We start from the raw sequence: 8,082 nt of genomic DNA, 5'->3' as shown, positions 1-8,082 counted from the left end.
AAGACAGTTTCTAAAACCAAATGAAGGCATATTTTCAAAATAGAAAGTTGATAGAGCCAAATGACGGCATATTTTCAAAGTAGAAAGTTTATAGAGCCAAATAACGCCATATTTTCACAAAATAGACTTCCTAAAGCCAAATGACGGCCTTTTTTGGAAAAAGACAGTTTCTAAAACCAAATGAAGGCATATTTTCAAAATAGAAAGTTGATAGAGCCAAATGACGGCATATTTTCAAAGTAGAAAGTTTATAGAGCCAAATAACGCCATATTATCACGAAATAGATTTCCTAAAGCCAAATGACGGCCTTTTTTGGAAAAAGACAGTTTCTAAAACCAAATGAAGGCATATTTTCAAAATAGAAAGTTGATAGAGCCAAATGACGGCATATTTTCAAAGTAGAAAGTTTATAGAGCCAAATAACGCCATATTTTCACAAAATAGACTTCCTAAAGCCAAATGACGGCCTTTTTTGGAAAAAGACAGTTTCTAAAACCAAATGAAGGCATATTTTCAAAATAGAAAGTTGATAGAGCCAAATGACGGCATATTTTCAAAGTAGAAAGTTTATAGAGCCAAATAACGCCATATTTTCACAAAATAGACTTCCTAAAGCCAAATGACGGCCTTTTTTGGAAAAAGACAGTTTCTAAAACCAAATGAAGGCATATTTTCAAAATAGAAAGTTGATAGAGCCAAATGACGGCATATTTTCAAAGTAGAAAGTTTATAGAGCCAAATAACGCCATATTATCACGAAATAGATTTCCTAAAGCCAAATGACGGCCTTTTTTGGAAAAAGACAGTTTCTAAAACCAAATGAAGGCATATTTTCAAAATAGAAAGTTGATAGAGCCAAATGACGGCATATTTTCAAAGTAGAAAGTTTATAGAGCCAAATAACGCCATATTTTCACAAAATAGACTTCCTAAAGCCAAATGACGGCCTTTTTTGGAAAAAGACAGTTTCTAAAACCAAATGACGCCATATTTTCACGAAATAGACTTCCTAGAGCCAAATGACGGCCTTTTTTGGAAAAAGACAGTTTCTAAAACCAAATGACGCCATATTTACACGAAATAGACTTCCTCGAGCCAAATGACGGCTTATTTTCAAAGTAGAAAGTTTATAGAGCCAAATAACGCCATATTATCACGAAATAGACTTCCTAAAGCCAAATGACGGACTTTTTTGGAAAAAGACAGTTTCTAAAACCAAATGAAGGCATATTTTCAAAATAGAAAGTTGATAGAGCCAAATGACGGCATATTTTCAAAGTAGAAAGTTTATAGAGCCAAATAACGCCATATTATCACGAAATAGACTTCCTAAAGCCAAATGACGGCCTTTTTTGGAAAAAGACAGTTTCTAAAACCAAATGACGCCATATTTTCACGAAATAGACTTCCTAGAGCCAAATGACGGCCTTTTTTGGAAAAAGACAGTTTCTAAAACCAAATGACGCCATATTTACACGAAATAGACTTCCTCGAGCCAAATGACGGCTTATTTTCAAAGTAGAAAGTTTATAGAGCCAAATAACGCCATATTATCACGAAATAGACTTCCTAAAGCCAAATGACGGCCTTTTTTGGAAAAAGACAGTTTCTAAAACCAAATGACGCCATATTTTCACGAAATAGACTTCCTAGAGCCAAATGACGGCCTTTTTTGGAAAAAGACAGTTTCTAAAACCAAATGACGCCATATTTACACGAAATAGACTTCCTCGAGCCAAATGACGGCTTATTTTCAAAGTAGAAAGTTTATAGAGCCAAATAACGCCATATTATCACGAAATAGACTTCCTAAAGCCAAATGACGGACTTTTTTGGAAAAAGACAGTTTCTAAAACCAAATGAAGGCATATTTTCAAAATAGAAAGTTGATAGAGCCAAATGACGGCATATTTTCAAAGTAGAAAGTTTATAGAGCCAAATAACGCCATATTATCACGAAATAGACTTCCTAAAGCCAAATGACGGCCTTTTTTGGAAAAAGACAGTTTCTAAAACCAAATGACGCCATATTTTCACGAAATAGACTTCCTAGAGCCAAATGACGGCCTTTTTTGGAAAAAGACAGTTTCTAAAACCAAATGACGCCATATTTACACGAAATAGACTTCCTCGAGCCAAATGACGGCTTATTTTCAAAGTAGAAAGTTTATAGAGCCAAATAACGCCATATTATCACGAAATAGACTTCCTAAAGCCAAATGACGGACTTTTTTGGAAAAAGACAGTTTCTAAAACCAAATGAAGGCATATTTTCAAAATAGAAAGTTGATAGAGCCAAATGACGGCATATTTTCAAAGTAGAAAGTTTATAGAGCCAAATAACGCCATATTATCACGAAATAGACTTCCTAAAGCCAAATGACGGCCTTTTTTGGAAAAAGACAGTTTCTAAAACCAAATGACGCCATATTTACACGAAATAGACTTCCTTGAGCCAAATGACGGCTTATTTTCAAAGTAGAAAGTTTATAGAGCCAAATAACGCCATATTTTCACAAAATAGACTTCCTAAAGCCAAATGACGGCCTTTTTTGGAAAAAGACAGTTTCTAAAACCAAATGAAGGCATATTTTCAAAATAGAAAGTTGATAGAGCCAAATGACGGCATATTTTCAAAGTAGAAAGTTTATAGAGCCAAATAACGCCATATTTTCACAAAATAGACTTCCTAAAGCCAAATGACGGCCTTTTTTGGAAAAAGACAGTTTCTAAAACCAAATGAAGGCATATTTTCAAAATAGAAAGTTGATAGGGCCAAATGACGGCATATTTTCAAAGTAGAAAGTTTATAGAGCCAAATGACGCCATATTTTCAAAATAGAAAGTTCATACGGCCAAATGACGGCTTGTTTTCGAAAAAATCTGTCCTTAATGACGATTTATTTTTGAAAAAATACATTTATTATAAATTTATACTATTAGCGAAAATTTTACGCATTGAAAAGTGTGTATGTAAAATTACGTCGTTAAACATCTAAAAGGTAGTTATTGTAAATTCGGGCATTTATATTTTCCCGTTTGGGGAGACTAAATATATATTATTTAAGAATTCCATCGTCAATTTTTCGAAATCGACCGCGCCACTGCCCTTCAGACATAAATATTCCGGCTTGTGACCTCCACGCATCGCTCGGTGGTGGTTTGTTGTTGGTTCAACGGTTTCGTCGGACTTTGAATCGGTTAATTTTGCCCTAGATCGGCGAATATTTAGACCGCGAACTCGAGATCGCCTCGACATTCGATGACAATGAAATAATCAAAAACGAATTTAAATTGTGAATAGCGCGGATATCGTATTTCCTTTAATTAACCTCATTTTATCTGCGACGCGTCGTATCGAAGCATCCGAATGCGGCGTCGGTTTTTCGGGACAATTTCCGCGGAAAATCGAGCAAAAACTCAAGCGATGTGAAATCAGTCAAAATTGATTAATCAACGTTAGAATTTCCAACTCATCCACCCTATTCGCCAGATTTATCCCCCTCGGATTATTATCTGTTCCCAAACTTGAAAAAAAAGACTCGGTGTTCAAAGATTTCCATAAAAATGATACAGAACTTATTGAACATCCCCGGTAAAAGTGTACGGAGCTAAAAAAAGGGAAAATTAATAAATTTTCGGGTTTTTTTTGTTGTATAAAGTACGTCCGGAGCCTGTTTTAACTTGTTCTTACTTTTGACAATCGCCCCGCCTCTAAATATTCATTCGGTTCGGTTTAATTTGTTGTACGGTGGTTAGATGCCGAGTAAATAGCTTTCGGACAAATATGGACGTCGAGATGTACAAGATTCGAGATGTAATTTACTGGTACCCAAAAATTTGACGTTGACACAATTTTTTTCGTATTTTTCATCAAATACGATTTTTATTTAGATAACGACACGTGTATGGTACAAGTTCAATGTTAAATATATAAAATAGATAAAGATAAGATAATGGATGACCTATATGTCAATTGTACGTTGAAAATGATTAAAAATTTTATTAATCGACTGTTTGCGTCATTCTTAAAGGCGATTTTTGGCAAAAATGCACGCCAGAAAACGCTAGGCCTAAAATTTTGTTATTTTTGATGAAATATTTGATTTTACTACTAAAAAATCGTATTTCGAGGTTGTTCCTTCTAATTATTTTCAAAATTTTCCCGTTTTTCGATCGTTTTTACGTATTTAGTCGCTTTGTTTCAGTGTTAAAACTTTCTAAAGTGAGTTGGTACCACTGAATAACAGTTTTGTTTTGACAGCTGACGGGACGATGCGTCAAAAGGTTATGTTTGAGGTTATTTCATCACGATAAATTATAATGAGTTTCGAAGCTGTTTCCTGAAGTACCTGACTACTTTGGAACCGTTTTTCTTCCATCAACCCCATTTTTTTTATTGTTATTTTGATTCGAATACGAAGTGAGGGATCCATGAAACGAAACGTCGCCAAAACCATCGATCTCGATGCTGTTTGTAAGCAAATATGGCGCCGGTTTGATTATTATCAATCGATAATCGTTTTTCAACATTTTTCGACGCTTAACCTCATTTAATCGACCTCTACGAAGCCGTTTCTTCGTAGATTAAACTCTATCACTCGATATTTTACTGTTGATACTGATTGAGCGGCTTCATTTAGAATATAATCTAATTTAGGTGTGGATTTGTTTATTTTTGAATCAATCAAAGTCAACTGTCAAACGTCAATCAGTACTACCAACCCGTTATCTGCGTTACGGTGTAATTTCCCTGTCGCGTAATTTTGACAGTTGACTTGGGGTTTTCGACGAACTTAGTTTGCAATCCAATCAACTATTTTCAAATTTAAATCGTTTCTTTACGGTTTTTGTCTGAATCAATATAATACAAAGTCGATAAAACAACAATAGATTTTTATATGATAATTATATAGTTCTGACCTTGTTCGTTGACATTTAATAATATTTTTTTCGACCTTGAGAATAAAGATGGCAAGCGCTGTTGATTTATTAATATATTTTCCATTTTATACTCGAAAACAACTTCGTCAAATGACCTCCGATGATATTTTATAACAGAACGTTCGAAATATCGAAATGGTACATCAGTGGCGTCCCTCCGTCCATTAATAAACGCCTTTACGGGTAATTTACACCTTCTGGTGTCGTTTGTACACCCCCTCGATGAGATGTACCACCAAACCCTTATTATTAAGGGTCGTAGCCTAGTTATATCAAAAAATATCGAAAAGTAATTCTGAAATGACCCTCGTATACGAATATTTTTCGATTTGGATACACAATTTGCGATACACTTTAGACGTTTCAAAATATTTTTCTTTATGAGATTAGGATCTTATTTTTTTGGTTTTTTAACTTTAATCGAGTTTTATCAAAGGACTATCAAGTAATATCCTTTCAGTCCTTGTATAACGTGAATATTCATTCTGATATTACGGTGACGAAATTAGATTGTCCTCCGTCGCTATGTCAGTCAATCGCGAAATATTTTTCAAAAGAAAAACGAAAATTGTTATATTTTCGAAAAAACATGATGTTTTTGACATTATTGGTATATTTATATATTAAACTAAGTTTTTATCTATGAATAATTACGAATAACTCTCGTTTATTAAATGACAGCTCGGAATATAACCAAAAAGACATTGTATTGACTTAAATCGCTGTCAGTTTTTTCTGACTAATCGAAATGTTCTAAAATTTGACATATAGTTGGTACTTCGTAAACGTCATCAAAGAATTAAACTTCACAAATATCTGTACGAAATTTTAACGCTTTTTATCGAGAATTCATAATAAATTACACACTAAATTGTTAAAAACTAACCCCACTTAAATGACTGTAACTTTTTATTGAATAATCGAAATGTTCTAAAATTTCAAACATAGTTTTTTGAAAGTTGGTACTTCGTAAACGTTATCAAAGAATTGAACTCCGCAAATATCTGTATGAAGTTTCAACGCTTTTAATCAAGAATCCATAATAAATTACACACTAAATTGTTAAAAACTAACCCCACTTAAATGACTGTAACTTTTTATTGAATAATCGAAATGTTCTAAAATTTCAAACATAGTTTTTTGAAAGTTGGTACTTCGTAAACGTCATCAAAGAATTGAACTCCACAAATATCTGTACGAAATTTCAAAGCTTTTCGTCAAGAATCCATAATAAATTACACACTAAATTGTTAAAAACTAACCCCACTTAAATGACTGTAACTTTTTATTGAATAATCGAAATGTTCTAAAATTTGAAACATAGTTTGTTGAAAGTTGGTACTTCGTAAACGTCATCAAAGAATTGTACTCCACAAATATCTGTACGAAATTTTAACGCTTTTAATTTAGAATTCATAATAAATTAAAACACGAAATTATTCAAAACTAACCTTACTTAAATGACTGTAACTTTTTTATTACTAATCGAAATGTTCTAAAATTTGACACATAGTTTGTTGAAAGTTGGTACTTCGTAAACGTCACATGGATTTGACAGTGGAAGCGCCATCTGCGTGTCAGTAACACGATTTATTGAACGATGTAAGCGAGTCGAATTCCGAATCAGTTCAGAGACGAATCGCATGCGCATTTCGAAATAAAAAACTTTTTCTCGCGAAACGTACGAAGAATGTTTTATCGGAAACACTTTTTTTTTAAATTTTAGTTATTTATATTTGGCATTTTGTACTAAACTATTGATAACCTCGCGACCCTTATGCAACATTGCTCGAAATAATCTGAATAATCGCGTTAATACCGTTTTCTTACAAGGTCAATTTAAAAATAACCGAAGTCGATATCTTCCACGATACCCTTGAGAACAAAAAAATGAAACATTTATTAAAGAATATATCGATTCGCGTCCCTCCAGTGACGCAAACGGCGTCCCGACGCAATACCCCGACCTTGTCCGCTCGTTCTCGTATGACATTGGCAATCAATATTCGTTTCGACAATCAAATCTTCATTTGTACATTATTAAAGTAATTTACTGTACGTTAATCGAGCTGAAACCTTTCTAATAAAAGTACTGGATCCAGTTTAGGGGTAGGAACCCTTATTTTTAACTCAAATCACAAATGTTCTATAGGATTTAGGTCAGGACTGTATAGTGGCTACAGGAATGAACACAGAATCGGTTCTTACTCCTGTAGAAATCGCACTTCAAATCCAGTTTCTTCGAAATACTACTGACCGTTGATTAAATCAATTTTTGATTGAAGTTATAATTTAGGGAGGTTTTATGGTGGTTAAAAATTTTATATTTTGACCCTTTAGACAAGTTACGGCGTATTAATCAAGAAAAAACACGCTTCATCCACGTGTTAATTATTTTTTGGGTATAGTCTAATTTGACTGGACTATGATATAAATTCGTTTAGTGGAAACTTATTAAAAGCAAACAAGGAGTCTCCTACTAATGAAATTATAATTATTTTAACGATAATTCGACGTTTAAAAAACCAAATACGAAATTCGTATTAAATATTTAATATTTGATACGTAAATACCGATTAGGGTATGGAAATGTAAAGTCGAGTCGCATATTTATGAAGGTCAAGATCGTCGAATTACATTTTGGCAAGTGGCGAGTAAATTTTTCGGATAATGCATGTTAACATTGAAATAAAAATAACGTTTCCTATACTAGACGTATTTTATTCGATGGAAATTTATTCGGTTCGACCTTCAAATTCGTTAATAAATATTTTTGCACGAAATAGAATTGAAAAAATATTATATCGGTGTGACATTTATGATGTCCTTGACAAAACTGATAATAAAATTACGTATTTACAATGAGATATACATATACGTGTCTATATATATATATACAGGATGTCCCACAACGAGTTAAAACTATCTGTCGACAGTAACTTTGTTATTTTAAATAGAACACCCTGTATATTAATACATTTTTGAAATCTACGTGAAATTTTAGTATACTTTTGTTTGAAAACTTTTTTCGAAAAATGCGTACTTTTCGAGTTATTAATTTTTTTGTAAAAAATTTGACCGTTATAAATTAATTTTTTACGAGAATACCCTTAAAGATATAAAAATGATTTTAATTC

The sequence above is a fragment of the Diorhabda carinulata genome, chromosome 4 (assembly GCF_026250575.1).
Source record: "Diorhabda carinulata isolate Delta chromosome 4, icDioCari1.1, whole genome shotgun sequence".
Lineage (NCBI taxonomy): Eukaryota > Metazoa > Arthropoda > Insecta > Coleoptera > Chrysomelidae > Diorhabda > Diorhabda carinulata.
The sequence above is the reverse complement of the archived record's forward strand: the minus strand, read 5'-3'. Positions refer to the sequence as shown.